The sequence below is a fragment of the Oenanthe melanoleuca genome, chromosome 5, assembly GCF_029582105.1.
Source record: "Oenanthe melanoleuca isolate GR-GAL-2019-014 chromosome 5, OMel1.0, whole genome shotgun sequence".
Taxonomy (NCBI): domain Eukaryota; kingdom Metazoa; phylum Chordata; class Aves; order Passeriformes; family Muscicapidae; genus Oenanthe; species Oenanthe melanoleuca.
The window spans coordinates 48724374-48740171 of NC_079339.1; the positions used below are offsets into that span (position 1 = coordinate 48724374).

The 15798-nt window shown below is 40.6% G+C and overlaps 1 protein-coding gene across 1 annotated transcript in view; it reads right to left on the reverse strand.

The window, feature by feature from the left end:
- SETD3 (SET domain containing 3, actin N3(tau)-histidine methyltransferase) overlaps window positions 1–15579 on the reverse strand; it is a 61974-nt gene extending 46395 nt beyond the window's left edge. Inside the window, exon 1 of the mRNA XM_056494227.1 lies at window positions 15471–15579. The gene's annotated coding sequence lies outside the window, so the exon portion shown is untranslated. The remainder of the gene's footprint in view (window positions 1–15470) is intronic.
- Between the last annotated feature and the right edge of the window lie 219 nt (window positions 15580–15798).

The following is a 15798-nucleotide window of genomic DNA, read 5'->3' on the forward strand; positions in this document are numbered from 1 at the left end:
ACTTGAATCTTATGACTGTGGCTAAAAAGATAAATACATTTCATAGCAAATAGATGAAATCAAGAAGTGTAAGAACAGTGTGGGCAGAGGAAGAGATCTGTGATCTTTAACAAAAATTCAGCTTATACATTTACAATGAACGCTGTGTTTTCTTCTGAAAACCACCTACATCATGTCACTTGGAAACCACATTAACATTCTCATCACTCCTAAGGTATTAATCTAAATGTTCCCACTAAATAAATGACTAATTAGTTACTGATTCAATCCCTTTCCCCCCAGCTCTTTCACCTCTGATGTACTCCAGCCCTTCTCTTCTTGCTATTAATTCTCCTCTCCTATGACTGCCTTTTCCTTTTTCTTCCAATTCCTCTACAAGTTTGTCCCAAAAGCTGTTCTAAATACAAATGTCATTGCAGTTCACTGTCTGTGTATTTTCTTTCTCCAGCATGTCTCTGCTCTTCTGTTTAAGCTGCAAGCTCTTTTGGAAGTTGGACCCTCTGTGATTGTATAGAAGAATAATAACAAGGCAGCCTTTTTATTTTAAACACGATCTGAAGTATTTCTGTAACACTGATGACAATGCTGACAAAAATGACCTAAAGAAAGCACTAGTAAGATTAATAATAGAAAAACCCATACTTTTTCCACTTATGACTGCATTCCACTTAAAACACAATGTGAATTTATGTTCCCCTTAGCCATAACCCACACAATTTTTGTTGAAGAGCTAGTTTTGATACATGGGCTCCTCATGGCAAGATGTTGTACTTAGAATCAGTCCAATGCACAACACAACTAACATAGACTGCCCTAGGATCTTCTGCTCTCCCAAAACAACTTGCACCCCTCAAATGTAGTCCCTTCTCGCTAATCTGAACACTCTATTCTATATAAAATATAGGCCAGCTGCTTAGGCTTTTCATTTAAACATCAAGGCAAGAAAGCCATCTCCAGCAGCAACTCACAGCTCCAGACACACATGTTCTGCAGGAAGAGAGAGATCCTGGAACACACAGATATTGGTTACACACTGCAGTTTTATCCAACTCCATCTTATGAAGTTCAGCTTACCATTGCTCCCTCCCTTTCTATAGTGTCTGCTTTCTGGATTCAAGACCCCCCAAAGTCACAGGTCTTCCTCCACAATATTCTTGATTAAAAAATACTTACTGCATTCCCTCATATCTTCCCCATCTACAAAGAACTGCACTGAACAGCATCCACCATCTCTTTGGGGAATAGTGAGAAGTTGCTCTGCTCTGTTTCTTTGTAAAGTCTACAGTTTTCATCTTTACCATAGTCTTCTTTATTTTTCTCCTCCCCTCACCTTGTCTTTTACCAGAGGAAAACTAACAGTGAAAGCAACCAAGAGCAGGCTACTTAGAGACCTACAGGAAAAGCAGGACAGAGGGATTTTCTCCAATATGTTCACGCTGTTTCCTGCAGCCCAAGCTGCAATGTAGTAAGCTTCCCTTCTTCAGGAGGCCTGTGAAATTATCCAAGGCAGCTTCTTGTACTTCATATACAAACTCCCTTTTATTTTCTTTTCAAGACCTGATTTAACCACCTGATATATTTGCAGTATTTGCAACAGGACTCTGAACATTTCACCACTCAGATAAAGCAAATTAAATAGATTGTCACCATCACTCCTTAACAAGAACAGTCTGTGAGAAAACGTCTTTGAAAGACTCATGTCTTTTGATTCAGTTATTTCCTTCCCATATCTTTTCTCATCTTTCTCACTTAGCAGATGGATTTTATTCCCTTCAGGCGGTAGGTACCATTTACCTCTGTCTCCCCTCTCTAGGTTATTTGCTTCTCACAAGCATCTCTTTTCTTCAAGGAATCTACCACACCACTGGTTGTAAGCTTTGCTGTTCTCTAAAGTAGACACACTACCATATGAAAAGTATGATCATCTAAATAATGTAACTGATTAAGAATAAATTTTCCCCCCAATGTGGAAAAAATAAAGAGTTACACAGAAAATGTCTCTCTAGCCTTCGCTAATGAAAAGAACTTACTGACAAAAAAATCATTAAAAATGTATGCCCATGTTCTTAATGCTTCCAAATGAATGCTTTCTCTTCCTACAGTATGGGTTTGAGTACAGTTACAGTATATGTATGCCATTGCTTTAAAAACAGTTAACGCCAACTAAGCAAATAAATAAAAAATTGTTAGATATCATTTTTGCTTTTGTACTTATTCAGGAAAGTCCAGTTCTTGCAAAAACATCTGTTTTACAGCTAGACAATCTTTTTACTTAATTCTTCATATGGGCTGTTTACTAAGGCATAAGACAGTCACATGATTGACATAAATAAACCCAGATGTAAAATACATTTTGATTGTTTGTGAGAACACTACTTACATGTTTTGTCTTGGAAGAGCTGTTTGCTATGGTGGTGTAATTCCAGAAGAAACACCTTCAACATGTAAAAGAAACTTCGAAAAAGTTTGGTCTAAAAAATGAGCAAGATTAATTGTTGCCTAGATCTAGCCTCCCAGTGCTCACATAAGAAAACTTCTCAAACAGTAAAACAGTAAATTCAGAAATGTTAATATGGATCAAAATATTTACTGGCCAGTATGTCATAGCTACACAAGACCCATAGTTAGAAGTTACTTTGATTTTACCTGTTATCCTGTGCACATACATACTACACAACACTTAAATAAAAGTGTTCATATGTTAAGACATGAAGTATTAATTATGTGCTACCTTTGCTGTACTTAAACATCTTTATAAAGATCTAAATATTTCACAACTTCCAAAAATAGCTCCTGTGATGGCTTAAAACAACCTGTTCTACTTGCCATTGCAATGCGCCAACAAGGCTCAAAATCACTTCAGCATGTCATTTCAGACAGCAACTCCTTGGCCATGCTGGCACTTTTACCAAGTGTCTTCACTGACATCTCAATATTAGTGATGACTGATGAGATCAAAAACTAGGACCTGCCAACACCATTCTCTGAATTTTGCTTAGTCAGACTATTTCACAAAAGTAAAAAAATTAGTCACACTCAGGTAGGCACAAGTTAAAATTAAGCAATACTATGTTAATAGAGGTGCAACAAAACACTGTAACACTCAATAAATCTCTCCACAGTAAGCAGCTACAAGCAGATGTTCTGGCCCTGCTCAAGACAGCTGATGCACTTTGAAATTTTGGCAAGGCCTTGTATGCAATTAGGACTTTAGGATGATGCTATCCAAGCATACATTTCCATGGCAATTGTTTGTTAACCCAAAATGTACATTTCACATAGCTTTGTCTTGGTCACTAAGAATCATAGCAATTTCAACCACCAAAAAAGATGCATCACCTCTTTAAATGGGAGAAAGTTACTAATAAAAATCCAACTCATTCCTCCATCTGTATTACTGAAAATATTTTTTTAAAAAGTGTGTATACCATCCATTTTTTTTTTCAAATTCTCTAGAATGCACAGAAAAGAATGATGCATATTGATACTATATATTTACTGTGGCCTGCTTCACATAACAGCTAGAGCAGAAGGAACAGAGCCTGCTGAATAGCAAAAAAAAATTCTCGAGTATCACTGTGTAGATTTTTTTTAAAGTCCTTTTTTAATTGCATTATAGTCAATAGCATAAATAACACATAACTAGGCAATAACATATATTCCAATTAACAGGATTGTCTCAAAGGAAGAGATTTAAAGCTGAAGACACTTAATGCCAAGGACTACTGTTTAATTGCAACAATAATTCCATGTAAGTGGAATGCCCTCAAGCAACCTAGTAGCAATCGGGCCCACAAATTATTGCTACGCACTGAAAAATTCTCCTCTCAGTTCAGCTTAGTTTTTGCTTTAACACCTTTGCCTACCCTCTGCTTTCTACACATACTGCAACTCCAATATGATTTACTATTGCCTCCTACACTGCTCCCTTCCAATTAGATAATTACATAGGGCCACCATACTGACAAACCACATCTCCAGTCTCAGCATAGGCAGCACATCCTGTAAAAGGATGGCCACAGCCTTGTGCCCTTCTCATCTAACTAGTTCTCATGTTGAAGTCACTCCTCCAAGCAGCCAGGAGATGCAGATGTAACTATACATCATATACATGATTTGCATTTTATTGAAAAGAACTTACTACCCACAGAGTCCTTGCCATGTGTACACAAAGTTACAAAAAACCTCTTGCAAATCAATCCAATGAAAGGGAGGAAGGAAAGATGATATCCAGAGGAGAAAATAAGTTTCACAAGCTTTAAGACTCCTTCTAGGCTATGTGGCAACATATGCAATTCTTGCCCTCAAAACGCATTTCATTATATATTCAAGTCTTGTACTGACTTAAATTGGCTGAATGTTTCAATACCACTGCTGGAAACAAAAAACCACTTAAGTATCTATATTTGGACACTGAATTGACACTACCCAGTGTGCACAATTAAACTGTGCTTGAAATTATAAATATCTGAATTCAGCTACAGTTTCATGTTGCTTCCTGGAATACCCTGTACTTAAAGAAGGGATTCTAAGCAGTTTTCAAGTAACTGCTGTATTTTTTCCTAGCTAAGAGTATGAAGGACAGCTGCTCCACCAAGCTTCTACAGCACATGAACTCCTTAAACATGTAGTCAGAGGTGGTACTGGTGGCACTTCACCCTAACCAGGAGAGTTTAGGATCCCTGTCAGAGAAACAAAACGTGGTCCAGAAGTGTTTATTGAACTTCCAGAGCTTCCAGGCTGCAGCCAGGAACCACAACAGAAACTAGTGTGAACAATGAAAAGGCAAGTTTGGAGAATTCCATTGTGTATTTGTGTACCTCTTCTTAACCCTTCCAAGATGTGGGAATAGCTATGCCAGTTAATGGGTTTGCTGTTAAATTATACTGTGTGCCTTGCACACTTCTGAAAGACACCTGACAGATCATGTCAATACAGGATCATGGTTGCAATGAGGCAAAAAATTCAGAGTGGCACTCCACCTTCATGAGAATGTGCTGCTCTTTCACCCACACAGAGGGTACACCTGGCCTGCCTTCCTGCTCTGGGTGCAGAGCAACATCAGCTCATTGTACACATATATATAAAAATCTATCACTCCTCATTTGTGGAAATAATGAATGAGCATTACTGTCATTCATTCCACGTGTAGTTGGAGGAGAGTTGAGTGCTTTGTTATATAGCAAAGTTGTACAATGGTTGTCAATGTACAAATTGTATCAGTGCACAGATTTACTGCAATGCAATTGATAAGAAATACTCTGGGGACGCTCCTTAATAGCTTGAAAGAAGCATTTTACCAATACATTTATTACAGAGCTCCTTCTTTTGCTGGCAAACCCTTACAGAAGGGATCACAGCCCTCAAGCCCAGTTACGATTACACTTCAGTTCACTGCAATTTTAGTGTCCTCAAACCACCCGGGGCAGACCAAGCACTCCACATTTCTAAATCCCAAAAGAGTTCTATTTGACAGTTGGTAGAGGAACTTCTGACAACATTTAAGAGCTATGCACATTGAAAAAAGTATGTAATAAGTTTCTGCTATGAATGCCTGATAAGTGATGTAATTGAGGGCTTAACAACTGTCAGAAAGTCTTCCAAACCCATTTGCCTTAAGCCCACTCTCTAGCTAGTAGTTAAAATGGTTATTATTCCAGAAGGTGTCTAGAAGTGTCAGGTGAAAGACTGCCAGTTTTCTGATCTTTTTATTCTAGACCTTGAAAATGAAGCAGCATATCCCTTCAAGCCCCTTCATACCTTCTGGTATTCATAGTTGGCAGCTTGAGACCTTACAGTCTCCTCCATGTTTACTCAAACTCTGCAGTGGTTTGAAATAAAAAAGCTTTTAACATACACATTTACTGGGCTCTAAGGAACAAGAAAGACACAGCAGTATTAAGTGTTACTTAGCTTCATCCCTGAGCTTTCAGATGTTTGATGAAGTAACAAACAAAATGTATATAAGGTACTGTCATCATTTTCTCAGAATATTAATCCTCACAATTCAGAAGAATGATAGGAGAACTGCTAGGCAACACTTTATTTTTTTGCATGTTCGCAGGTGACAACACAAGCTAAAGCAGAAATATTTTAAACATTTATTTTAGCACACACGTTACAGAGTAAGTAAATTGCCCACATTAGTTCTAAAATATCTAGGAAGGCCATATAACTTTCTGAACAAAGCCCTCCTCTCTGTATTAACACAGCAAGATTGACCAGCATGTTTTCACAAGGTTACTGCCTCTAGTATACTAATAAACTGTTAACACATCTGCTGTGAATCTGTTTTCCTGCCCTGTCTTAATTTGGTACACACCCCTAGACATTTCACCAGTCTATCTCTTTGACCCCCAGCTATGCACTGAATTACAGAGTAGGGCTGACCAGACCCTACAAGCAGCATTTCAAAATGTTCAGATAAAGAGCTGAAAAGATTTCTATAGTCTTCCTACAGACCTCTAGGAAACCTCAGCTTGTCTTACCTCTGACCCCTCCAAATTGAGATTTCAGTGTTTTTATTTCTAAGTACTGTCCTTCCTAGTTTCCTGGGTCTATCTCATTGCTGCACAGCCAGCAAAGGTAATCCACTCGTGCCAGATTTCAGCAGTTTGGACTTTCAACAGTCCCAGGCCCCTGCAGACCTTGCACCTTCTATCTCATCTGACACCTGCATGGCTTCCTGTGCTGCAGCAAGAATCCAGTTCAACCAGCAGCCTCAAGGCTGCTGCCACAGACACAGCCCCGTGTCCCCCACCAGCAACACTGCCAGGTCTCCTTCGGCCATGAAGGACCACGAACAGACACTGCATTAACCAACAAGTCACACCCACAACACTTGCAAGATGATACCTATATCCATCAGCCCAAAAAGAAGATTTGTTTCTACTGAACATAATCTCAAAGGGAAAAAAACAACAGTATGACTCCAGGCAAGACTGGCTGTTAGTGTTATGATTCCCAGTTCTTGTAGCTGAGTTTCCTGCTACCACAAATAGAACCATTACCTACAAATTTGGCAAATTTGTAAATTGATAGAGATGACTTCTACTCAGACCGAGTAATTCCTCCTGAGAGACACAAAGGACAGAACTGAATACAAACACCGTGGCTGTTGTAGCAAAGCTGCACCTGATATCTTGCTGCAGATGACACTGCTGATTCTCTGTCCATGCATTCTGGGAGCAGCAGTACTTTCCAAAACTAGACCGCTCATGTCCTAGGCCTTAGGCCAACATGCCATATACAGTCAGGACAGAAGTCTGCAGAAATGTGCTCAAAACAGCTTTTTATTATTAACCTGATCTGCCATTTGAGAGTTTTCTGGAAAAGATACAACTTTATCTTTACAGAAGACAAAATATTCCACAAAGTTGCACAGAATTTTGCTGTCTTGGAGTGCTACAGCAAAACCCCAGTATGACAAATAAAACTGGCATCATTACACTAACTTCCCACTTTCAAACTAGGCATACATAATGCCTTTAAGACTACAATCACTGCTTACTAGAGTTTGCAAAGTGTTTGACTGTTCATATCATTTTATGAAACTCTACACTATACCTCCAAATCACTTACTCAGACATCACAGAATAGAGCAAGCAATTTTTGTATTAGTCTATTCATTCTTTTCTCCAACTGCCCAAACTCAAAGTGCAACAGACCAGTTTTTTATATTCAGGCATGGATTCAAAGACTCAGCCAGAGAAACAGGTTGTAGAAGCCAGGCATCCTACAGTGACAGAAGGAAATCATAATATTATCTATCATTGTCTTGAAAACAGGAATTCTATTTTCAAATAGGGCATTGACAAATGCAAAAATTGTAATTTCATAAGCCCTTAACAGAGCTCTCTGTTCCCAACCATCAGCTGGGAACAACTAACTGCTTGAATGCTGACTTTTGGAAATAGGGGCAGAGAACAGATACAATCTGAATCTGACAACCCAACAGTCATTTTCTGAACAGTCATTTTCATGAAAACCCAACAGTCATTTTCTGCAACTCTTAAGTTTTTCAGTTCCATCAGTGTACTCACTGTATCAGCACACAGAGCTTTTCAAATTGGTCTGACAACATCCATTTTACTTACTCCTGACTGACAGAATCAGGTGCAGCATACTCCAGAGGAAATGGATGCTTCTCTATTTCAAGTAGAGTTAATATATTAATATGCTTTCAATGCAACTCTGCTTAGCAAATGGGAAGAATACACACCGTAGGTGGTCATACAAAGTAACCAGGCATTTCTTTCTTCACCAGCCAACCCTTATTACTTTCTGCAAGTCTAAAAATACTATCCCACGCAAAGTTTCTTAAGCAAAGAAAATGCATCCATACACAGCTCAGCTTCTAGGCTAAGATCCACTTCATTTGAAAAAGGCAGTTCCAAAGAAAAGATTACCCAGTTGCAAGATCATAGATACATGCACACATATATCTATATCTATCTATATATGTATATACATCAATGACAGCCTCCAAACATCAAGACATACCAGGAATATCCAAACACAGGCAGTTACCCTCCAAAGTGAGCAGTAGTAGTTGTAGAATGGCTGCTGGCTTACAAAGGTTAAAGTTGGAGCTCCACAATAAGAATGCTGAAATGTGTCAGTCACCAGTTTCCTGAATCCCAGCTGCTCTAACCATGGCACCTGGAAGCTCGCAGACCATCCAGATGCCACAGACTGTACAACGCAGTGGAGACTGACCCAGAAGGTTGTAAGTCCTATTTTGAAAAGTCAGTTTTGTAAAAAACTAAACCCTGGACAAATGGGTCATGGACTTTTAAATACAGGCCAGTAGCTATTTCTGAGTAGCATTTTCAATAAGAAAAACTATGCAGATACATTAAAGAAATGCTTTTGTATCAAGGGTTTAAGTGACAAAACTGAATAAATAAACTTGTAGATCAGTGCAGATAACCAGCTAAGACTGGAAGATCTGAACATTTTATCACTGGTTTTGAAGAAATAATAAAACCAACTATACAAGCACTGATATCAACCTCTGTCCCATTCTATTAAAAGAATGGAAGAGCATATTGGTGACAATTCATCTTATCACAGTGAAAGTCTAGAAAAATAAATGTTAAAACCAGACTAAGGAATAGTGATGACCAATGCAGTAAAACAGAACCCTTTTAACAAACCCTGAAATGCTGTCTGTACAGGTATCAAAAACATAAAAGCATCTACATGCCTAACACCTTCTACTTTTGAAAACAATAAATGATATTCTGTTGTATTGGGGGCGGGGGGGGAAGTAATGTTGAATGCTAAAGCAAATCTTGTATAGCTGCCTGGAACTAGAGATTTGATGTACAAGGGTAATCTGGTGTTTGTTAACTCAGGCATCTGTTCAAGGTTTCACAAAATAAGCTCTAGCAGCCTACTACTTTCACTTCTTCTAAGAGTACACAACTGAAAACTGAAGGATGGAAATAAAGGTATTCTGCTACTACTCCACCATTTTTAAGATCTTAAGAGGTGAGACTTTCAATGATCACTTCTTCCAAGCTCACGAATGCTCCATCAGGTGCTACAGAAAGAGGAGACAAGGCAAGGTGTGAGTCTGATGATGAATGAGGCCAGGGAACCTGATGACAAAGGACACAGAAAAGAAGAGTGGTACTATGTATCTTCTTCAATAACAAGACTTGCCTTCAGAAATACCTTCAGACCCTGAGATCTGATGTAAGGAAGAACTTATCTTTGGTAAAATAGAATCAGGAATACAAATATTTAAACAAGCTTTAAAAAAAAAAAAATAAATTTCACACTGAAAGCGATCACTGGAGACTGACTTGTTCAACCCCCCTGCTCAGGCAGTGCCACCTAGAGCCAGCTGCCCAGGACCATGTCCAGACAACTTTTAAATATCTCAAAGAATGGAGACTCAGTCACCTTAACAGAAAAAAAGCATTTCCTGATGCTCAGAGAGAACATCCTCTGTTGCAGTTTGTGCCTATTACTTCTTGTTACTCGGCACCCCTGAAAAAACCTGGCTCTGCCTTCTTTGCACTTTCCCTTCAGGTATTTGTAGACATTGAGAAGCTCCTGCTGAACCTTCTTTTATCTAGGCTGAACAGTGTCAGCTCTCCTGGCCTTTCTTCATATGAGAAAAGTCCCTTAATCATCTTGGTGATCACTTCCCTCTCTTCTGTAACTCCATCTCTCACACTGGGGGGCTCAGAACTGGACATAACTCACCAATGCTGAGTGGAGGGAAGCTGTTGAAGCAAGCAACCTCGATGGGAGAGCAGTGGATGCTGCTCATCTCTACATTGGTAAGTCTGTTAACATATCCCATCACAGACACAGACAAACTGATGAGCCACCAACTACAGTAATGGGCAGTGAGGGGAACTGAAAACTGGTTGCACTGCTGGATTGAAGGGGTTGTGGTGAATGGCACAAAGTTCAGATGGAGGCTGGTCCTACCAGCATACCCCAGGGATTAGGACTGAGATAATCTGTATCACTGACAATCATCCTCACTGATGACTTGAGCAGTGGGACAAAGTAGACCTACAGTTCCACAAATTATGTAATTGCAGACATCAAGATATTGTTCATTTGAATTACCTAGAGATAAAGCTGTAAAAAGAGATCTTTCAGAAGTCCTTGTCTTCTGAAATATTTCAATACAGAAGTTCTTAAATGCAAAACTTCCTTCTCACAGTTCTTGAAGTTATTATGTGGCTACATCTATAAACTGTCATCAAATAAAGACAACCAAGCACCTCCAACAGTGGCCACAATGACAACCCCCACAGGACCTGTCAAGAACAGGAAACAGCCTGCACCTCATGCTTGGTTGGCGCCAACCCCTTCCCACAAAGTAACTCATCTTTCCTTAGCTTAGCATGAGACAAGGAACACCAGGCAAAATCCAGCATATGGAAGTTCTGGACCAGCAATACAGATTCCATGGAAGTAGAAATCCACACACCACATCCTCTTCCTACTCTGCTGAAACACTACCTGAAAACTTTGGGCACTAGTGCTATAAAGCATTAAAGACAAAGCAAGATTAACTAAGAAATACAGGCAGCATTTGTAATGTAAGAGACTTTGTTTTATTGATTCCATCATTTATCATATTCTAAAATATATATAAACATTTAAAAAGGACAACCTACAGACTGATCTGCATGCAAAAGGCTAGAATCAGATACTTAACACAAGAGCCCCAGAGGCTGACTCCCCTCCTTTCAGAGCAGGTTACCACTCTCTTAACAGAAATAATAAAAAAGCAACTGAATAGAACTGACAGAGTTTACATTCTATCTTCAATTACAAAAACAATTTTGGTCTATATTAAAACACTAGTTGAAAACCATGTATTCCAACACTGTTGTAGGCACTTCCAGGACAGGTTAGCCAATTCCTTCAGAGATATTGGGAATATACTCAAGAATAAAATAAACCAACTAATCTGACATCCCCTAGTACATAATAGACTTTAATTTCAGGCTCAGAAATTCCTTCTAAAAAGTAAAACAATATCTCTTGAGTTACAAGTTATATTGTATTTTGATTCCTAATAGGATATTAGCAGCTACATTCTTAGAAACATGTCTTTTCCTTTATGTATATGCATGGCTTTATGCATTACCTACATCTGGCCAACTTCAGAGCATGTAACACCAGTACTGGAGATAAAACTGATCTCAAGCACAGTCATTCACACCTCTACATGATTCAGCCCAGGTTAGACATACAGGTGGAATCCTCCTGCAGGTCTGCTGCTCTGGCCTGGTGACAGAACCCAGAATCAAAATGAAAGAATACAACTCTAATTTTTCTTTATTTCAAAGAAAGAAAAAGGATTATCAGACTACCTGACTACCTGAACAGTATGGAAAATGGTAAAGGAAGGGCAAGGATAGAAGGAGCAACTGGAATAGTCATTTGTTAGAAGAGATGCAAGCAAGAGACAATGTAGGGCAGAGCAGCTAAAAACAGAAAAAGGGAGCAAAGAAGGTTAAAGCAGAGGAAGGGCAAGACCAAAAATGCAAAGCAATGTTAAAATACACTTGGGCATGAAGTCACCTCTTAATTGCTACAAACACAAGCCTAGCTCCAAATACACAAGACTAAGGCCAGACAACACTAATGGGCCATTTTCATGGAGCAACGAAGAACTCCCGCTGTACTTTTAGTTTTAAGAGTTTCTTTCTCATATTTTACATGACAGTCAAAAAGTTTATTAGTCATCTAAAGTCAAGTCTAGGAAGCTGAACTGCCTTTAACAAGTTATCTAGCAAAGAATGATCAGAATCAAATAATTCCTTTTACTATAAAAAGCTGTACCACCACAGGTTTGTCAAGCATGAGCACAAGCCTAAAGCATCTGGAAAAGAGGAAAGACTGAATCACTGCTTTATGCACTGCATACATCTACTCTGCAAAGAACTGCTAATCCTATTAGAGTTAAAGGTTAAGGAAAGAATGATGGTATATAAGTATTGCTGTGATACTGGGAAGAAGCCAGTCTGCAGAATAATATCAAAAGAAGCTACTAAAATTAGCTAAATATTCTTTTTATAAACTTACATAAATCACCAACTACAAAAAAAAAAATAGCTAATTGTTGGGAATCAAATTCCAAAAGACATTTATTCTTATAATTAGAATCAAAGAAAACAAGTCTTGATTCCGATTTCAGATGCTTGAGATAGTACTAATCTACTAAAAAAAGGAAGTCCTGTCATTTTGACATTATCTCCCTCCCCACTCAGTTGAACCTAGCTAGATACTAAGCCTCATGCATTAAATATAAACTTCTGGTAAGAAATTATTAATTTGAAGATAGAACAAAATGCTGAAGGGCAAAAAAAAGTCCATATCCAACAGACCAGCTCAAAAGAAAGTATATATTTCTTAATTCACTTTTATCAGCTTGCTAATTCAGAACTATTACATTATTTACTATAGGTTTGTCCCCAATCCCCTTGACCTCCCATTAAAGCTTTCCTAAGCAGATGGAGTGCTTCTTACTATCAACACCTGACAGTTGTTTCTAGGGAAGATAGTTTATTAACTATCCACAGGAAACAAACTCTTAATTCCCTTGCCTCTCTCTTGAATCAGATCCTCAGATAGCTATTTGACCAGAAAAGAAAAAAATACTTACTCTTTGAAGAAAAGAAGTTGATAAACTCTACCAGTTTCCCAACCCACTTTTGTAATTTTATTTCTTTGCTTGAATTTTGCTCCTCCTGAAGACTCCCACAAATCGTTTTTTCCTCATTCCTTTAGAGCAGAATTAATCAAAAACCCTTATGTACTGTCTTTATCTGCATGTTCTTAAATAATGTTCTTAATTTAGAAAATATTAACCTCACCTTACACAATATAACTCCTAAATGAGAATAAAGCAAGCTACCCTGACTTCAGCCATCAGTATGGGCAGACTTAGCAGAACTATTCAGGCTTCCAAAAGCTTAAGGCACAGGCATCATGAGGTCTCATGCATCGAGCACTATGACAGCCCACTAGAAAAAGATACAGATCCCTTAAGACCTCCAGTACCATTAAAGTGCCCTTTTTTTTTTCTTTTCCAAAGAGCAATCACTAAAATACTTTCTGAGAACTACACAATTTATCAAATTAACTACATAACCAGCACCACTATGATGGAGTATTACATAGATACAGTAGACATGTCTAAATAGATTTATTACAATGAAAATATCATCAAGATGTACACTTTTCCACATAGAGAGGCATAATACAGTCTATTTTTAATTTCTGTACAATATTGAAATGAGAATTCTATTTCAAGGCACATCTGACCAGCAACAGATCAGGCCATCTCTGGAAATAGCGATATACAGATCACAAATGATTTTGGGGTTTCTGGAATTTCTTCCCCCAACAGCCTAAATCTATTTCTCATCACACAATGTCAAGAATGTGTTTTCAACTGTACTGCAATCTATACTTCAATCCCTGCTACACATAACTGAAAACTTCATTAAGGCACAAGCCAACATGCTTGAATCTCTACTATATTAAGTTACTTAATTGAGCAAAAATATCAGGAAGCCACCCCCGCCTTTGAGCCCATCATGCCTTTCCCTCCAACAGCTTGTACACTGGCTTACTATTTTATACCAGGAACCTGATAGTGGACATACAGAAGGCCACAGTTGTTTACTCACCGACAAAATACTTATGTTTCACTTGACAGTTATGAGATTACAACAACTGAAAGCAGAAAACACTTGTGAGACATTAAGCTAACGTAGCAATTTTCAGAGAATAAAGCTGTCACTTGTCACAGGTGCTCATTACATGCTTAGAAGGGACAAAGACAATCTACTTTCAGCTTATCTCAGGAGCAAGCTTAGGTTCCAAGGACAAGTCCATCCAGAAGAGCAGATATCAAACCTGGGGCAAGAGCAGATTTGAACTGTGAGGGACAACTTCCAAAAGGAAGAACTGAGCTTGTTCTGATAGCTGAATGTAGGGTAAAAAACCGTATGCCAAATTCAAAATTTAGAAATTTTCTAAGAACTGAAGGCAAAGCACAGCCTCAGCTCAAGCAACTCTATTCAAGTGTTGCTGGGTAAAGAAGAGGAGGAAGGGTTCATGGGACAGGCAGCTGGTGTAGCAATAGGGGAAGGCTGAAACGCCGAGACTGTTTCAGGAATAACACCCCTGTCAATAAACAGTTCTGGATTTATTCTAATTTTAATCACAATCCCCCCCGCCTTTTTTTCTTCTGAACGTTTAACGCCTCTACTAGAGCAGGCTGCAGACGGGGTGAGAAAGGAAAGAAACCAGAGCACTCTTCTCCAGCCAGAGGAGGGCTCTGAGCAGCCACACACCCGCAGAGACTCCCCGAGCCAGACCCCGAGAGCTGGGGCATGGGAGACTCCATGGGAAGCTGAAGTAGGGGCAGGGAGTATTCAAACAGCATCACATAGTTAAATAAATAAATAAATAAATAAATAAATAAATAAATAAAAGGAATTACATGTCACGAGGAAAGCAGTTTTAAGCCATTTGCTTTACTTTCATTTCTATCAGCCTCTCGAGGGGGGATGGGGCAAGGGAAAACGCCAGTGCCGCCGCCTCGCCCCCCAGAACCCCGCGCAGGCCGGGCTGGAACAAGCCCGGCCCGCCCACGGCGGACCCGCGGGACGCGCCGGCCGCTCCGGCCGGGCGGCGGCACAGGGAAAGGCCGGGCCGAGCCGCGGCGGAGGCGGCGGCTCCCAGGGGAAGCAGGCCCGGACAGCCCCGCACCGGGCACGGGGGAAGCAGGGGCGGCGAGGCCCGCGGAGCGCCCCGGGGCGGCGGAGGGGTGAGCGGAAAGAGCGGCGCCTCCCGCGGGGAAGGAGGCGGCGGAGCGGGGCGAGCCCGCGCCGCCCGGAGGGTTGAGAGGCCGGGCCCGCGCCGCGCCGGGGCGAGGGGCTGAGGCAGGGGAGGGGGCCCGGCAGGCCCCGCCTTACCTCCCGCAGCGGCCGCTCCTGCCTGGCCCGAGGGAGCGGCGCACCCGAGCCCGCGCCGGACGCCGCTGCCCGCGGAGGGGAGGCGGTGGCTCCGCCCGGCCCCGCCCCCTCTGCGCCGCCCGCCGCCATTGGCCGAGCTGCCGCCCGCCGGAAGGCCCCGCCCCTCCCGAGCCCGGGGCGGCCAATCCGTCACCGCCGGCCTCAGAAAGGGCACGGCAGCGCTCCCATTGGCTGTCATTCAGTCCCTCTTGGCCCGCCTTCAGCTTTCTATTGGTTCTCGCGGCCCGCGATGCGCCCGTTTAGCGTTCCGATTGGTGCGCTCCCAGGG